The 19,071-nt window shown below is 42.9% G+C and overlaps 2 protein-coding genes across 3 annotated transcripts in view; one reads left to right on the forward strand and one right to left on the reverse strand.

The window, feature by feature from the left end:
- The window catches only part of LOC138798939 (oocyte zinc finger protein XlCOF8.4-like), a 346,556-nt gene that overhangs the window by 48,084 nt on the left and 279,401 nt on the right, over positions 1–19,071 (reverse strand). The window lies entirely within an intron of this gene.
- Positions 12,682–19,071, forward strand: part of LOC138798934 (zinc finger protein 665-like) — a 90,216-nt gene continuing 83,826 nt past the window's right edge. For both annotated transcript variants that reach the window (XM_069979558.1, XM_069979556.1), the window contains exon 1: positions 12,682–12,758. The gene's annotated coding sequence lies outside the window, so the exon portion shown is untranslated. The remainder of the gene's footprint in view (positions 12,759–19,071) is intronic.

Below are 19,071 nucleotides of genomic sequence, written 5' to 3' on the forward strand. Positions count from 1 at the left end.
AGGTCACCCAGCTTTCCCTTTATCCAGTATAGTAGTCAGTATAATGGTGGTCATCCAGCTTTTCCATCATCCTGTATAGTAGTCAGTATAATGGCGGTCACCCAGCTTTCCCAGCATCTTGTATAGTAGACAGTATAATGGAGGTCACCCAGCTTTCCCATCATCCTGTATAGTAGTCAGTATAATGGAGGTCATTCAGCTTTCCCTTCATCCTATATAGTAGTCAGTATAATGGAGGTCACCCAGCTTTCCCTTTATCCAGTATAGTAGTCAGTATAATGGTGGTCATCCAGCTTTTCCATCATCCTGTATAGTAGTCAGTATAATGGCGGTCACCCAGCTTTCCCAGCAGGGGCGTAGCTAAAGGCTGATGGGCCCTGGTGCACAATGTTAGCTTGGGGCCCCCCATCTCACCCGATCAGGCAAAGTCCTATCTAACGTTATAACCAATTACTCTAATGTGCCACCATGTTCTAATGTCCTGTCACTGCCTCCATCTCATGTACTGCACTACTGCCCCCTATAGATAATGCCCGTCACGCCTCCACCTCATGTACTGCACTACTGCCCCTATAGATAATGCCCTGTCACTGCCTCCACCTCATGTACTGCACTACTGCCCCCTATAGATAATGCCCTGTCACTGCCTCCCTCATGTACTGCACTACTGGCCCCCTATAGATAATGCCCTGTCACTGCCTCCACCTCATGCACTGCACTACTGCCCCTATAAGTAATGGACTGTACTGTGTCATTGTCTAATCATTGATTCCCAATCTTTGACTCTACAGCTGAAAAACTACAACTCTCATCATGAACTGCCAGTTTGGAAACGATGGGGGTTGTAGTGCTGCAACCTGAAGAGCCACATGCTGCAAAACTACAACTCCCATTATTAAACTGTCAGCAGGGCATGATGAAGTTTGAACTTCTGCAACCTGCAGAAGTCACCTGATATCACCTGCAGTCCTATGTAACACCACAGATAACAGTGATATCCCTCTGAGTACAGATAATGTAGTAGTCATCTGCAGTCCTATGTAACACCACAGATAACGCAGTGATATCTCTGAGTAACAGATAATGTAGTAGATGTCCCCTGCAGTCCTATGTAACACCACAGATAACACAGTGATATCTCTGAGTACAGATCATGTAGTAGATGTCCCCTGCAGTCCTATGTAACACCACAGATAACACAGTGATATCTCTGAGTACAGATAATGTAGATGTCCCCTGCGTCCTATGTAACACCACAGAAACACAGTGATATCTCTGAGTACAGATAATGTAGTAGTCACCTGCAGTCCTATGTAACACCACAGATAACACAGTGATATCTCTGAGGACAGATAATGTAGTAGTCACCTGCAGTCCTATGTACACCACAGATAACACAGTGATATCTCTGAGTACAGATAATGTAGTAGATGTCCCCTGCAGTCCTATGTAACACCACAGATAACACAGTGATATCTCTGAGTACAGATAATGTAGATGTCCCCTGCAGTCCTATGTAACACCACAGATAACACAGTGATATCTCTGAGGACAGATAATGTAGTAGTCACCTGCAGTCCTATGTAACACCACAGATAACACAGTGATATCTCTGAGTACAGATAATGTAGTAGTCACCTGCAGTCCTATGTAACCGCACAGATAACACAGTGATATCTCTGAGTACAGATAATGTAGTAGATGTCCCCTGCAGTCCTATGTAACACCACAGATAACACAGTGATATCTCTGAGTACAGATAATGTAGTAGATGTCACCTGCAGTCCTATGTAACAGCACAGATAACACAGTGATATCTCTGAGTACAGATAATGTAGTAGATGTCACCTGCAGTCCTATGTAACACCACAGATAACACAGTGATATATCTGAGTACAGATAATGTAGTAGTCACCTGCAGTCCTATGTAACACCACAGATAACGCAGTGATATCTCTGAGTACAGATAATGTAGTAGCTGTCACCTGTAGTCCTATGTAACAGCACAGATAACACAGCGATATCTCTGAGTACAGATAATGTAGTAGTCATCTGCAGTCCTATGTAACAGCACAGATAACACAGTGATATCTCTGAGTACAGATAATGTAGATGTCACCTGCAGTCCTATGTAACAGCACAGATAACACAGTGATATCTCTGAGTACAGATAATGTAGTAGTCACCTGCAGTCCTATGTAACACCACAGATAACAAAGTGATATCTCTGAGTACAGATAATGTAGTAGTCACCTGCAGTCCTATGTAACACCACAGATAACACAGTGATATCTCTGAGTACAGATAATGTAGTAGATGTCCCCTGCAGTCCTATGTAACACCACAGATAACACAGTGATATCTCTTAGTACAGAGAATGTAAGTAGATGTCACCTGCAGTCCTATGTAACACCACAGATAACACAGTGATATCTCTGAGTACAGATAATGTAGTAGCTGTCACCCTGCAGTCCTATGTAACACCACAGATAACACAGTGATATATCTGAGTACAGATAATGTAGTAGTCACCTGCAGTCCTATGTAACACCACAGATAAAGCAGTGATATCTCTGAGTACAGATAATGTAGTAGTCACCTGCAGTCCTATGTAACAGCACAGATAACACAGTGATATCTCTGAGTACAGATAATGTAGTAGTCACCTGCAGTCCTATGTAACACCACAGATAACACAGTGATATCTCTGAGTACAGATAATGTAGATGTCCCCTGCAGTCCTATGTAACAGCACAGATAACACAGTGATATCTCTGAGTACAGATAATGTAGTAGCTGTCACCTGCAGTCCTATGTAACACACAGATAACACAGTGATATCCCTCTGAGTACAGATAATGTAGATGTCCCCTGCAGTCCTATGTAACAGCACAGATAACACAGTGATATCTCTGAGTACAGATAATGTAGTAGTCACCTGCAGTCCTATGTAACACCACAGATAACACAGTGATATCTCTGAGTACAGATAATGTAGTAGTCACCTGCAGTCCTATGTAACACCACAGATAACACAGTGATATCCCTCTGAGTACAGATAATGTAGATGTCCCCTGCAGTCCTATGTAACAGCACAGATAACACAGTGATATCTCTGAGTACAGATAATGTAGTAGCTGTCACCTGCAGTCCTATGTAACACCACAGATAACACAGTGATATCTCTGAGTACAGATAATGTAGTAGTCACCTGCAGTCCTATGTAACACCACAGATAACACAGTGATATCTCTGAGTACAGATAATGTAGTAGTCACCTGCAGTCCTATGTAACACCACAGATAACACAGTGATATCTCTGAGTACAGATAATGTAGTAGATGTCCCCTGCAGTCCTATGTAACACCACAGATAACACAGTGATATCTCTTAGTACAGATAATGTAGTAGATGTCACCTGCAGTCCTATGTAACAGCACAGATAACACAGTGATATCTCTGAGTACAGATAATGTAGTAGCTGTCACCTGCAGTCCTATGTAACACCACAGATAACACAGTGATATCTCTCAGTACAGATAATGTAGTAGATGTCACCTGCAGTCCTATGTAACACCACAGATAACACAGTGATATCTCTGAGTACAGATAATCTAGTAGTCACCTGCAGTCCTATGTAACAGCACAGATAACACAGTGATATCTCTTAGTACAGATAATGTAGTAGATGTCACCTGCAGTCCTATGTAACACCACAGATAACACAGTGATATCTCTGAGTACAGATAATGTAGTAGCTGTCACCTGCAGTCCTATGTAACAGCACAGATAACACAGTGATATCTCTGAGTACAGATAATGTAGATGTCACCTGCAGTCCTATGTAACAGCACAGATAACACAGTGATATCTCTGAGTACAGATAATCTAGTAGTCACCTGCAGTCCTATGTAACAGCACAGATAACACAGTGATATCTCGAGTACAGATAATGTAGTAGTCACCTGCAGTCCTATGTAACACCACAGATAACACAGTGATATCTCTGAGTACAGATAATGTAGATGTAACCTGCAGTCCTATGTAACACCACAGATAACACAGTGATATCTCTTAGTACAGATAATGTAGTAGTCACCTGCAGTCCTATGTAACACCACAGATAACACAGTGATATCTCTTAGTACAGATAATGTAGCTGTCACCTGCAGTCCTATGTAACACCACAGATAACACAGTGATATCTCTGAGTACAGATAATGTAGATGCAGCACAAGCTGGAGCTGGACGCGGTAAAGATACGGCCATAGGACACAGCTTGGGCCGCCAAGGCAGATGTCTGGAGGAGGGGGCGCTGGTACTTGCTGTCATCTGATTAGGTAAGAGGCCCAATCAGATGACAGCATGTGCCAGCGGGCGCAGCGGGACAGATTAGCGCAGTGCTTCCCAACCTTTTCCACCTCGGGGCACCCCTACTAAATGATGTTCTACAAAATAAGAAAACCGTCATACAGTGACTGACAGGTGACGTCTTCTTTGATCTGAGGCGTCACTTTCCCTTTTTCCTCTCCATCCGGCCCGGACCACCATGATGATTCCTTCCAGATACGTTTCATCCCCTTAGAACCTGCGAGACAAACAATTTAGGCTCCGCACATTTCTAGCAACTTCCTTCCCTTCCTCCCTCCTGTAGGCTCCCATAGTAACTGCACTGTTTGGTGTAATGTGCAGTAAAGCGAGTAGGAATGTGGGATGCCCCCTGTATGTAGGATTCCCTGCTGTGCCCCCATGAGCTAATAATGCCCCTAGAGGTGGCCCCCATGAACAAATAATGCCCCCAGAGGGGCCCCCATGAGCTAATAATGCCCCCCAGAGGTGCCCCCCATGAACAAATAATGGCCCCCAGAGGTGCCCCCCATCAACTAAATAATGCCCCCAGAAGTGCTCCCAATGAGCTAATAATGCCCCCAGAGGTGCCCCATGAGCTAATAATGCCCCCCAGAGGTGCCCCCATGAACAAATAATGGCCCCAGAGGTGCCCCCATCAACTAATAATGACCCCAGTAAAGTGCCCCAATGAGCTAATAATGCCCCCAGAGGTGCCCCCATGAGCTAATAATGCACCCAGAGGTGCCCCCATGAACTAATAATGCCCCCAGAGGTGCCCCCATGAGCTAATAGTGCCCACAGAGGTGCCCCCCCATGAACTAATAATGCCCCCAGAAGTGCCCCCATGAGCTCAATAATAATGCCCCCAAGAGGTGCCCCCATGAGCTAATAATGCCACAGAGGTGCCGCCTGAACTAATTATGCCCCAGAGGTGCCCCCATGAAGCTAATAGTGCCCCAGAGGTGCCCCCATGAACTAATAATGGCCCCAGAGGTGCCCCCATGAGCTAATAGGCCCCCAGAGGTGCCCCCATGAACTAATAATGCCACCAGAGGTGCCCCCATGAGCTACTAGTGCCCCCAGAGGTGCCCCCATGAACTAATAATGCCCCCAGAGGTGCCCCCATGAGCTAATAGTGCCCCCAGAGGTGCCCCAATGAACTATAACGCCCCCAGAGGTGCCCCCATGAACAATAATGCCCCAGAGGTGACCACAATGAGCAATAGTGCCCCCAGAGGTGCCCCATGAGCTAATAGTGCCCCCAGAGGTGCCCCAATGAACTAAAAATGCCCCCAGAGGTGCCCCCATGAACTAATAATGCCCCCAGAGTTGCCCCCTATGAACTAATAATGCCCCCAGAGGTGCCTCCATGAATAATAATGCCCCCAGAGTTGCCCCCTACTAATACTAATGCCTCAGAGGTGCCCCCATGAACATAAAAGCCCCCATGAACTAATAAGCCCCAGAGTTGCCCCCTATGAACTAATAACGCCCACAGAGGTGCCCCAATGGATAATAGTGCCCCAGAGTGCCCCCATGAACTAATAATGCCCCAGATGCCCCATGAACTAATAATGCCCCCAGAGTTGCCCCCTATGAACTAAATGCCCCCAGAGGTGCCCCCATGAACTAATAATGCCCCCATGAACTAATAATGCCCCAGAGTTGCCCCCTATGAACTAATAATGCCCCCAGAGGTGCCCCCATGAACTAATAATGCCCCCATGAACTAATAATGCCCCCAGAGTTGCCCCCTATGAACTAATAATGCCTCCAGAGGTGCCCCATGAACTAATAATGCCCCCAGAGGTGCCCCCATGCGAGCTAATAATGCCCCCAGAGCGTGGCCCCCATGAACTAATAACGCCCACAGAGTTGCCCCCATGAACTAATAATGAATGCCCCAGAGGTGCCCCCATACAATAATAATGCCCAAGAGGCGCCCCATATACTAATAATCGCCCCCAGAGGTGCCACCATACACTAATAATGCCCCCAGAGTGGTCTCCCCCCATACACTAATAATGCCCAGAGGTGCCCCCATACAAAATATGCCCCCAGAGGTGCCCCCATGAACTAATAATGCCCCCAGGGGGGCCCCCCATCAATAATAATGCCCCAGAGGTGCCCACATGAGCTAATAATGCCCCCAGAGGTGCCCCATACACTAATAATGCCCCCAGAGGTGCCCCCAAGAACTAATAATGCCCCCCAGAGGTGCCCCCATACACTAATAATGCCCCCAGAGGTGCCCCATAACATAAAATGCCCCCAGAGGTGCCCCCCATACACTAATAAATGCCCCAGAGGGTGCCCCCATAAACTAATAATGCCCCCAGAGGTGCCCACTAAAAAAACAAACATCCTACCACCTAATCCGCGCTGTGCAGGCAGCAGCTCTTCTCCTCCTCTTCGGGCCATCTTGCGAGCCGCAGGGACGGGACTTCCGGCAGACGTGATGACGTCACATGATCACGCCTGCCGGAGGGGCACACGACCACGGCCCGGCTCCCATAGGCTGCTGGTATGAAGTGCCGGCAGCCTATGGGAGAGAATACAGGAGGAGGACGCTGACAGGTCCTTCTCCTGTATTCTGATCGCTTCAATGTTCCGCCCGCTCAATGTGCGGGCGGAACATCAAAGCGATCAATGCATCCGGAGAAGCTGCGCAGCCGCAGCATCTCTGGATGCTCAAAAACAAGTGGCAAGGGGGGGCCGTGCGGGCCCCCCTAGCGTAGGGGCCCGGTCGCCATGGCGACCCCGGCGACCCCTATAGCTACGCCACTGTTTCCCAGCATCTTGTATAGTAGTCAGTATAATGGAGGTCACTCAGCTTTCCCTTCATCCTGTATAGTAGTCAGTATAATGGCGGTCACCCAGCTTTCCCAGCATCTTGTATAGTAGTCAGTATAATGGAGTTCACCCAGCTTTCCCAGCATCTTGTATAGTAGTCAGTATAATGGAGGTCACCCAGCTTTCCAGCATCTTGTATAGTAGTCAGTATAATGGCGGTCACCCAGCTTTCCCAGCATCTTGTATAGTATTCAGTATAATGGAGGTCACTCAGCTTTCCTAGCATGTTGTAAAGTAGTCAGTATAATAGAGGTCACCCAGCTTTCCCAGCATCTTGTATAGTAGTCAGTATAATGGAGGTCACCCAGCTTTCCCAGCATCCTATATAGTAGTCAGTATAATGGAGGTCACCCAGCTTTCCCTTTATCCAGTATAGTAGTCAGTATAATGGTGGTCATCCAGCTTTTCCATCATCCTGTATAGTAGTCAGTATAATGTCGGTCACCCAGCTTTCCCAGCATCTTGTATAGTAGTCAGTATAATGGAGGTCACTCAGCTTTCCCTTCATCCTGTATAGTAGTCAGTATAATGGAGGTCACCCAGCTTTTCCAGCATCTTGTATAGTAGTCAGTATAATGGAGGTCACCCAGCTTTCCCAGCATCTTGTATAGTAGTCAGTATAATGGCGGTCACCCAGCTTTCCCAGCATCTTGTATAGTAGTCAGTATAATGGCAGTCACCCAGCTTTCCCAGCATCTTGTATAGTAGTCAGTATAATGGTCGTCACACCAGCTTTTCCCAGCATCTTGTATAGTAGTCAGTATACTGGCGGTCACCCAGCTTTCCATAGCATCTTGTATAGTAGTCAGTATAATGGCAGGTCACCCAGCTTTCCCCAGCATCTTGTATAGTAGATCAGTATAATGGCGGTCACCCAGCTTTCCCAGCATCCTGTATAGTAGGTCAGTATAATGGCGGTCACCCAGCTTTCCCAGCATCCTGTATAGTAGTCAGTAACAAAGGCGGTCACCCAGCCTTTCCAGCATCGCTGTATATTAGTCAGTATAATGGCAGTGTACACCCAGCTTTCCCAGCATCCTGTATAGTAGTCAGTATAATGGAGGTCACCCAGCTTTCCCAGCATCCTGTGATAGTAGTCAGTATAATGGAGGTCACCCAGCTTCCCAGCATCTTGTATAAGTAGTCAGTATAATGGAGGTCACCCAGCTTTCCCCAGCATCTTGTATAGTAGTCAGTATAATGGCGGTCACCCAGCTTTCCCAGCATCTTGTATAGTAGTCAGTATAATGGCGGTCACCCAGCTTTCCTAGCATCTTGTATAGTAGTCAGTATAATGGCGGTCACCCAGCTTTCCCAGCATCTTGTATAGTAGTCAGTATATGGAGGTCACTCAGCTTTCCCTTCATCCTGTATAGTAGTCAGTATAATGGAGGTCACCCAGCTTTCCCAGCATCTTGTATAGTAGTCAGTATAATGGCGGTCACCCAGCTTTCCCAGCATCTTGTATAGTAGTCAGTATAATGGCGGTCACCCAGCTTTCCTAGCATCTTGTATAGTAGTCAGTATAATGGAGGTCACCCAGCTTACCCAGCATCCTGTATAGTAGTCAGTATAATGGAGGTCACCCAGCTTTCCCTTCATCCTGTATAGTAGTCAGTATTATGGCGGTCACCCAGCTTTCCCTTCATCCTGTATAGTAGTCAGGTATTATGGCGTGGCACCCAGCTTTCCCTTCATCCTGTATAGTATTCAGTATAATGGCGGTCACCCTAGCTTTTCCCTTCATCCTGTATAGTAGTCCAGTATATGTTGGCAGGTCACCCGCTTTCCCAGCATCTTGTATAGTAGTCAGCTATAATGGCGGTCACCCAGCTTTCCCTTCATCCTGATTAAGGTAGTCAGTATACTGGCTGTCCACCCAGCATTTCCTCAGACATCCTGTATAGTAGTCAGTATAATGGAGGTGTCACCCAGCTTTCCCAGCATCTTGTATAGTAGTCAGTATACATTGGAGTGTCACCCCAGCTTTCCCAGCATCCTACTATAGTAGGTCAGTATAATGGAGGTCACCCAGCATTTCCCAGCAATCTTGTATAGTAGTTCAGTATAATGGAGGTCATCCAGCGTTCCCAGCATATGTATAGTGAGTCAGTATGAAGGGTAGTCACCCAGCTTTCCCAGCGATCCTTGTATAGTAGTCAGTATAATGGTAGTCACCAGCTTTCCCAGCATCTTGTATAGTAGTCAGTATTATGGCGGTCACCCAGCTTTCCCTTCATCCTGTATAGTAGTCAGTATAATGGCGGTCACCCAGCTTTCCCAGCTTCCTGTATAGTAGTCAGTATAATGGAGGTCACCCAGCTTTCCCAGCATCTTGTATAGTAGTCAGTATAATAGCAGTCACCCAGCTTTCCCAGCTTCCTGTATAGTAGTCAGTATAATGGCGGTCACCCAGCTTTCCTAGCATCTTGTATAGTAGTCAGTATAATGGAGGTCACTCAGCTTTCCCTTCATCCTATATAGTAGTCAGTATAATGGCGGTCACCCAGCTTTCCCAGCATCCTGTATAGTAGTCAGTATAATGGAGGTCACTCAGCTTTCCCTTCATCCTGTATAGTAGTCAGTATAATGGCAGTCACCCAGCTTTCTCGGCATCTTATATTGTAGTCAGTATAATGGCAGTCACCCAGCTTTCCCAGCATCTTGTATAGTAGTCAGTATAATGGTAGTCACCCAGCTTTCCCAGCATCTTGTATAGTAGTCAGTATTATGGCGGTTACCCAGCTTTCCCAAAATCCTGTATAGTAGTCAGTATAATGGGGTCACCAGCTTTCCCAGCATCCTGTATAGTAGTCAGTATAATGGAGGTCACTCAGCTTTCCCAGCATCTTGTATAGTAGTCAGTATAATGGTGGTCACCCAGCTTTCAAGGAATCCTGTACAGTAATCAGTATAATAGCAGTCACCCAGCTTTCCCTTCATCCTGTATAGTAGTGAGTATAATGGCGGTCACCCAGCTTTCCTAGCATCTTGTATAGTAGTCAGTATAATGGCGGTCACCCAGCTTTCCCAGCATCCTGTATAGTAGTCAGTATAATGGCGGTCACCCAGCTTTCCAGCATCCTGTATAGTAGTCAGTATAATGGCAGTCACCCAGCTTTCCCAGCATCCTGTATAGTAGTCAGTATGATGGCTGTCACCCAGCTTTCCCAGCATCCTATATAGTAGTCAGTATGATGGCAGTCACCCAGCTTTCCCAGCATCCTATATAGTAATCAGTATAATGGCGGTCACCCAGCTTTCCTAGCATCTTGTATAGTAGTCAGTATAATGGCGGTCACCCAGCTTTCCTAGCATCTTGTATAGTAGTCAGTATAATGGCGGTCACCCAGCTTTCCCAGCATCCTGTATAGTAGTCAGTATAATGGCGGTCACCCAGCTTTCCCAGCATCCTGTATAGTAGTCAGTATAATGGCAGTCACCCAGCTTTCCCAGCATCCTGTATAGTAGTCAGTATGATAGCTGTCACCCAGCTTTCCCAGCATTCTATATAGTAGTCAGTATGATGGCACTCACCCAGCTTTCCCAGCATCCTATATAGTAGTCAGTATAATGGCGGTCACCCAGCTTTCCTAGCATCTTGTATAGTAGTCAGTATAATGGCGGTCACCCAGCTTTCCCAGCATCCTGTATAGTAGTCAGTATAATGGCGGTCACCCAGCTTTCCCAGCATCCTATATAGTAGTCAGTATAATGGCGGTCACCCAGCTTTCCTAGCATCTTGTATAGTAGTCAGTATAATGGCGGTCACCCAGCTTTCCCAGCATCCTATATAGTAGTCAGTATAATGGCGGTCACCCAGCTTTCCCAGCATCCTATATAGTAGTCAGTATAATGGAGGTCACCCAGCTTTCCTAGCATCTTGTATAGTAATCAGTATAATGGAGGTCACCCAGCTTTCCTAGCATCCTGTATAGTAGTCAGTATAATGGAGGTCCCCCAGCTTTCCCAGCATCCTGTATAGTAGTCAGTATAATGGCGGTCACCCAGCTTTCCCGGCATCTTATATTGTAGTCAGTATAATGGAGGTCACCCAGCTTTCCTAGCATCCTGTATAGTAGTCAGTATAAAGGAGGTCCCCCAGCTTTCCCAGCATTCTGTATAGTAGTCAGTATAATGGCGGTCACCCAGCTTTCCCGGCATCTTATATTGTAGTCAGTATAATGGAGATCACCCAGCTTTCCTAGCATCTTGTATAGTAGTCAGTATAATGGCGGTCACCCAGCTTTCCTAGCATCCTGTATAGTAGTCAGTATAATGGCGGTCACCCAGCTTTCCTAGCATCCTGTATAGTAGTCAGTATAATGGCGGTCACCCAGCTTTCCTAGCATCGTGTATAGTAGTCAGTATAATGGAGGTCACCCAGCTTTCCCAGCATCCTGTATAGTAGTCAGTATAATGGCGGTCACCCAGCTTTCCCAGCATCCTGTATAGTAGTCAGTATAATGGAGATCACCCAGCTTTCCTAGCATCCTGTATAGTAGTCAGTATAATGGAGGTCACCCAGCTTTCCCAGCATCCTGTATAGTAGTCAGTATAATGGCGGTCACCCAGCTTTCCCAGCATCTTGTATAGTAGTCAGTATAATGGCGGTCACCCAGCTTTCCCAGCATCTTGTATAGTAGTCAGTATAATGGAGGTCACCCAGCTTCCCAGCATCCTGTATAGTAGTCAGTATAATGGCGGTCACCCAGCTTTCCCAGCATCTTGTATAGTAGTCAGTATAATGGCGGTCACCCAGCTTTCCCAGCATCCTGTATAGTAGTCAGTATGATGGCAGTCACCCAGCTTTCCTAGCATCCTGTATAGTAGTCAGTATAATGGTAGTCACCCAGCTTTCCCAGCATCCTGTATAGTAGTCAGTATAATGGCGGTCACCCAGCTTTCCCAGCATCCTGTATAGTAGTCAGTATAATGGCGGTCACCCAGCTTTCCCAGCATCCTGTATAATAGTCAGTATAATGGCGGTCACCCAGCTTTCCCAGCATCCTGTATAGTAGTCAGTATAATGGCGGTCACCCAGCTTTCCAGCATCCTGTATAGTAGTCAGTATAATGGCGGTCACCCAGCTTTCCCAGCATCCTATATAGTAGTCAGTATAATGGCGGTCACCCAGCTTTCCCAGCATCCTGTATAGTAGTCAGTATAATGGCGGTCACCCAGCTTTCCCAGCATCCTGTATAGTAGTCAGTATAATGGCGGTCACCCAGCTTTCCCAGCATCCTGTACAGTAGTCAGTATGATGGCGGTGACCCAGCTTTCCCAGCATCCTGTACAGTAGTCAGTATGATGGCGGTGACTCTCGTGTGATCATGTGAGGGATCCCTCTGTGCTCTCTGGGCCTATGGGAACAATGGAAGCCATTATGCTGAAGCCCTGTGACAGGGACAGTTATAGACAACAGCGTTCAGCCCCCTCAGATCACACATCACATGTCACAGATCACATGACATTTCCCACAATACCCTGCTCTTTCTGACTGCTACTTCCGGGTTTGCTCATATTACTGAATCTAAACCAGTTGATAACAGAAGGTAAGTGAGACTGTAATATCCTGTATAATATACACTGCTGTGTAATATCCTGTATAGTGTACACTGCTGTGTAATATCCTGTATAATATACACTGCTGTGTAATATCCTGTATAGTGTACACTGCTGTGTAATATCCTGTATAATATACACTGCTGTGTAATATCCTGTATAATGTACACTGCTCTGTAATATCCTGTATAATGTACACTGCTCTGTAATATCCTGTATAATGTACACTGCTCTGTAATATCCTGTATAATATACACTGCTCTGTAATATCCTGTATAGTGTACACTGCTGTGTAATATCCTGTATAATGTACACTGCTGTGTAATATCCTGTATAATGTACACTGCTGTGTAATATCCTGTATAGTGTACACTGCTGTGTAATATCCTGTATAGTGTACACTGCTCTGTAATATCCTGTATAGTGTACACTGCTGTGTAATATCCTGTATAATGTACACTGCTGTGTAATATCCTGTATAATGTACACTGCTGTGTAATATCCTGTATAATATACACTGCTCTGTAATATCCTGTATAGTGTACACTGCTGTGTAATATCCTGTATAGTGTACACTGCTGTGTAATATCCTGTATAATGTACACTGCTCTGTAATATCCTGTAATATCCTGTATAGTGTACACTGCTCTGTAATATCCTGTATAGTGTACACTGCTGTGTAATATCCTGTAATATCCTGTATAGTGTACACTGCTCTGTAATATCCTGTATAATGTACACTGCTCTGTAATATCCTGTATAATGTACACTGCTCTGTAATATCCTGTATAATGTACACTGCTGTGTAATATCCTGTATAATGTACACTGCTCTGTAATATCCTGTATAATGTACACTGCTCTGTAATATCCTGTATAGTGTACACTGCTCTGTAATATCCTGTATAATGTACACTGCTCTGTAATATCCTGTATAGTGTACACTGCTGTGTAATATCCTGTATAGTGTACACTGCTCTGTAATATCCTGTATAGTGTACACTGCTGTGTAATATCCTGTATAGTGTACACTGCTCTGTAATATCCTGTATAATGTACACTGCTCTGTAATATCCTGTATAATGTACACTGCTCTGTAATATCCTGTATAATATACACTGCTGTGTAATATCTTGTATAATGTACACTGCTCTGTAATATCCTGTATAATGTACACTGCTCTGTAATATCCTGTATAATGTACACTGCTCTGTAATATCCTGTATAATGTACACTGCTCTGTAATATCCTGTATAGTGTACACTGCTGTGTAATATCCTATATAATGTACACTGCTCTGTAATATCCTGTATAGTGTACACTGCTGTGTAATATCCTATATAATGTACACTGCTCTGTAATATCCTGTATAGTGTACACTGCTGTGTAATATCCTGTATAATGTACACTGCTCTGTAATATCCTGTATAGTGTACACTGCTGTGTAATATCCTATATAATGTACACTGCTCTGTAATATCCTGTATAGTGTACACTGCTCTGTAATATCCTGTATAATGTACACTGCTCTGTAATATCCTGTATAGTGTACACTGCTCTGTAATATCCTGTATAATGTACACTGCTCTGTAATATCCTGTATAATGTACACTGCTCTGTAATATCCTGTATAATGTACACTGCTCTGTAATATCCTGTAATATCCTGTATAGTGTACACTGCTCTGTAATATCCTGTATAATGTACACTGCTCTGTAATATCCTGTATAATATACACTGCTGTGTAATATCCTGTATAGTGTACACTGCTGTGTAATATCCTGTATAATGTACACTGCTCTGTAATATCCTGTATAATGTACACTGCTCTGTAATATCCTGTATAATGTACACTGCTGTGTAATATCCTGTATAATGTACACTGCTCTGTAATATCCTGTAATATCCTGTATAGTGTACACTGCTCTGTAATATCCTGTATAATGTACACTGCTCTGTAATATCCTGTATAATATACACTGCTGTGTAATATCTTGTATAATGTACACTGCTCTGTAATATCCTGTATAATGTACACTGCTCTGTAATATCCTGTATAATATACACTGCTGTGTAATATCCTGTATAGTGTACACTGCTGTGTAATATCCTGTATAATGTACACTGCTCTGTAATATCCTGTATAATGTACACTGCTCTGTAATATCCTGTATAATGTACACTGCTGTGTAATATCCTGTATAATGTACACTGCTCTGTAATATCCTGTAATATCCTGTATAGTGTACACTGCTCTGTAATATCCTGTATAATGTACACTGCTCTGTAATATCCTGTATAATATACACTGCTGTGTAATATCTTGTATAATGTACACTGCTCTGTAATATCCTGTATAATGTACACTGCTCTGTAATATCCTGTATAATGTACACTGCTCTGTAATATCCTGTATAGTGTACACTGCTCTGTAATATCCTGTATAATGTACACTGCTGTGTAATATCTTGTATAATGTACACTGCTCTGTAATATCCTGTATAGTGTACACTGCTCTGTAATATCCTGTATAATGTACACTGCTCTGTAATATCCTGTATAGTGTACACTGCTCTGTAATATCCTGTATAATGTACACTGCTCTGTAATATCCTGTATAATGTACACTGCTCTGTAATATCCTGTAATATCCTGTATAGTGTACACTGCTCTGTAATATCCTGTATAATGTACACTGCTCTGTAATATCCTGTATAGTGTACACTGCTCTGTAATATCCTGTATAGTGTACACTGCTGTGTAATATCCTGTATAATGTACACTGCTCTGTAATATCCTGTATAATGTACACTGCTCTGTAATATCCTGTATAATGTACACTGCTCTGTAATATCCTGTATAATGTACACTGCTGTGTAATATCCTGTATAGTGTACACTGCTGTGTAATATCCTGTATAGTGTACACTGCTCTGTAATATCCTGTATAATGTACACTGCTGTGTAATATCCTGTATAATGTACACTGCTGTGTAATATCCTGTATAATGTACACTGCTCTGTAATATCCTGTATAGTGTACACTGCTGTGTAATATCCTGTATAATATACACTGCTCTGTAATATCCTGTATAGTGTACACTGCTGTGTAATATCCTGTATAGTGTACACTGCTCTGTAATATCCTGTATAATGTACACTGCTCTGTAATATCCTGTAATATCCTGTATAATGTACACTGCTGTGTAATATCCTGTATAATGTACACTGCTGTGTAATATCCTGTATAGTGTACACTGCTGTGTAATATCCTGTATAGTGTACACTGCTCTGTAATATCCTGTATAATGTACACTGCTCTGTAATATCCTGTATAATGTACACTGCTGTGTAATATCCTGTAATATCCTGTATAATGTACACTGCTGTGTAATATCCTGTATAATGTACACTGCTCTGTAATATCCTGTATAGTGTACACTGCTCTGTAATATCCTGTATAATGTACACTGCTCTGTAATATCCTGTATAATGTACACTGCTCTGTAATATCCTGTAATATCCTGTAATATCCTGTATAGTGTACACTGCTGTGTAATATCCTGTATAATGTACACTGCTGTGTAATATCCTGTATAATGTACACTGCTCTGTAATATCCTGTATAATGTACACTGCTCTGTAATATCCTGTATAGTGTACACTGCTGTGTAATATCCTGTATAGTGTACACTGCTCTGTAATATCCTGTATAATGTACACTGCTCTGTAATATCCTGTATAGTGTACACTGCTCTGTAATATCCTGTATAATGTACACTGCTCTGTAATATCCTGTATAATGTACACTGCTGTGTAATATCCTGTATAATGTACACTGCTGTGTAATATCCTGTATAGTGTACACTGCTGTGTAATATCCTGTATAATGTACACTGCTCTGTAATATCCTGTATAATGTACACTGCTGTGTAATATCCTGTAATATCCTGTATAATGTACACTGCTGTGTAATATCCTGTATAATGTACACTGCTCTGTAATATCCTGTATAGTGTACACTGCTCTGTAATATCCTGTATAATGTACACTGCTCTGTAATATCCTGTATAATGTACACTGCTCTGTAATATCCTGTAATATCCTGTAATATCCTGTATAGTGTACACTGCTGTGTAATATCCTGTATAATGTACACTGCTGTGTAATATCCTGTATAATGTACACCTGCTGCTGTAATATCCTATATAATGTACACTGCTCTGTAATATCCTGTATATGTAGCACTGCTGTGGTAAATATCCTGTATAATTGTACACTGCTCTGTAATATCCTGTATAGCTGTACCTGCTGGGTAATATCCCTATATAAGTGTACACTGCTCTGTAATATCCTGTATAGGTACACCTGCTCTGTAATATCCTGGTATCATGTACACTGCTCTGTAATCATCCTGTATCCTTATAGATGTACACTGACTCTGTAATCTCCTGTATAAATGTACACTGCTAGTGTAATATCCGTTATAATGTACACTGCTGTGTATATCCTGTATAAGTGTACACTGCTCCTGTGAGTATCCTGTCTAATATCCTGATACGGTGTCCACTGGTCTGTAATAATCCTGATAATGTACACTGCTGGTATACTTCCTGTCATTCCTGTATAATATACACTGCTGTGTAATATCCTCCTGTATAATGTACACTGCTGTGTAATATCCTGTATAGTGTACACTGCTCTGTAATATCCTGTATAATGTACACTGCTCTGTAATATCCTGTATAGTGTACACTGCTCTGTAATATCCTGTATAATGTACACTGCTCTGTAATATCCTGTATAGTGTACACTGCTCTGTAATATCCTGTATAGTGTACACTGCTCTGTAATATCCTGTATAATGTACACTGCTCTGTAATATCCTGTAATATCCTGTATAATGTACACTGCTGTGTAATATCCTGTATAATGTACACTGCTGTGTAATATCCTGTATAATGTACACTGCTCTGTAATATCCTGTATAATGTACACTGCTGTGTAATATCCTGTATAGTGTACACTGCTGTGTAATATCCTGTATAATGTACACTGCTCTGTAATATCCTGTATAATGTACACTGCTCTGTAATATCCTGTATAGTGTACACTGCTGTGTAATATCCTGTATAATGTACACTGCTCTGTAATATCCTGTATAATGTACACTGCTCTGTAATATCCTGTATAATGTACACTGCTGTGTAATATCCTGTATAGTGTACACTGCTGTGTAATATCCTGTAATATCCTGTATAATATACACTGCTGTGTAATATCCTGTATAGTGTACACTGCTGTGTAATATCCTGTATAATGTACACTGCTCTGTAATATCCTGTATAATGTACACTGCTCTGTAATATCCTGTATAATGTACACTGCTGTGTAATATCCTGTATAGTGTACACTGCTGTGTAATATCCTGTAATATCCTGTATAATATACACTGCTGTGTAATATCCTGTATAGTGTACACTGCTCTGTAATATCCTGTATAGTGTACACTGCTCTGTAATATCCTGTATAGTGTACACTGCTGTGTAATATCCTGTATAGTGTACACTGCTCTGTAATATCCTGTAATATCCTGTATAATGTACACTGCTCTGTAATATCCTGTAATATCCTGTATAATGTACACTGCTCTGTAATATCCTGTATAGTGTACACTGCTGTGTAATATCCTGTAATATCCTGTATAGTGTACACTGCTCTGTAATATCCTGTATAATGTACACTGCTCTGTAATATCCTGTATAATGTACACTGCTCTGTAATATCCTGTATAATGTACACTGCTGTGTAATATCCTGTATACTGTACACTGCTCTGTAATATCCTGTATAATATACACTGCTCTGTAATATCCTGTATAGTGTACACTGCTCTGTAATATCCTGTATAATGTACACTGCTGTGTAATATCCTGTATAATGTACACTGCTCTGTAATATCCTGTATAATGTACACTGCTCTGTAATATCCTGTATAATATACACTGCTGTGTAATATCCTGTATAGTGTACACTGCTCTGTAATATCCTGTATAATGTACACTGCTCTGTAATATCCTGTATAATGTACACTGCTCTGTAATATCCTGTATAGTGTACACTGCTCTGTAATATCCTGTATAGTGTACACTGCTGTGTAATATCCTGTATAATGTACACTGCTCTGTAATATCCTGTATAATGTACACTGCTGTGTAATATCCTGTATAATGTACACTGCTCTGTAATATCCTGTATAGTGTACACTGCTCTGTAATATCCTGTATAGTGTACACTGCTCTGTAA

Source organism: Dendropsophus ebraccatus, chromosome 8, assembly GCF_027789765.1.
Source record: "Dendropsophus ebraccatus isolate aDenEbr1 chromosome 8, aDenEbr1.pat, whole genome shotgun sequence".
Classification (NCBI taxonomy): domain Eukaryota; kingdom Metazoa; phylum Chordata; class Amphibia; order Anura; family Hylidae; genus Dendropsophus; species Dendropsophus ebraccatus.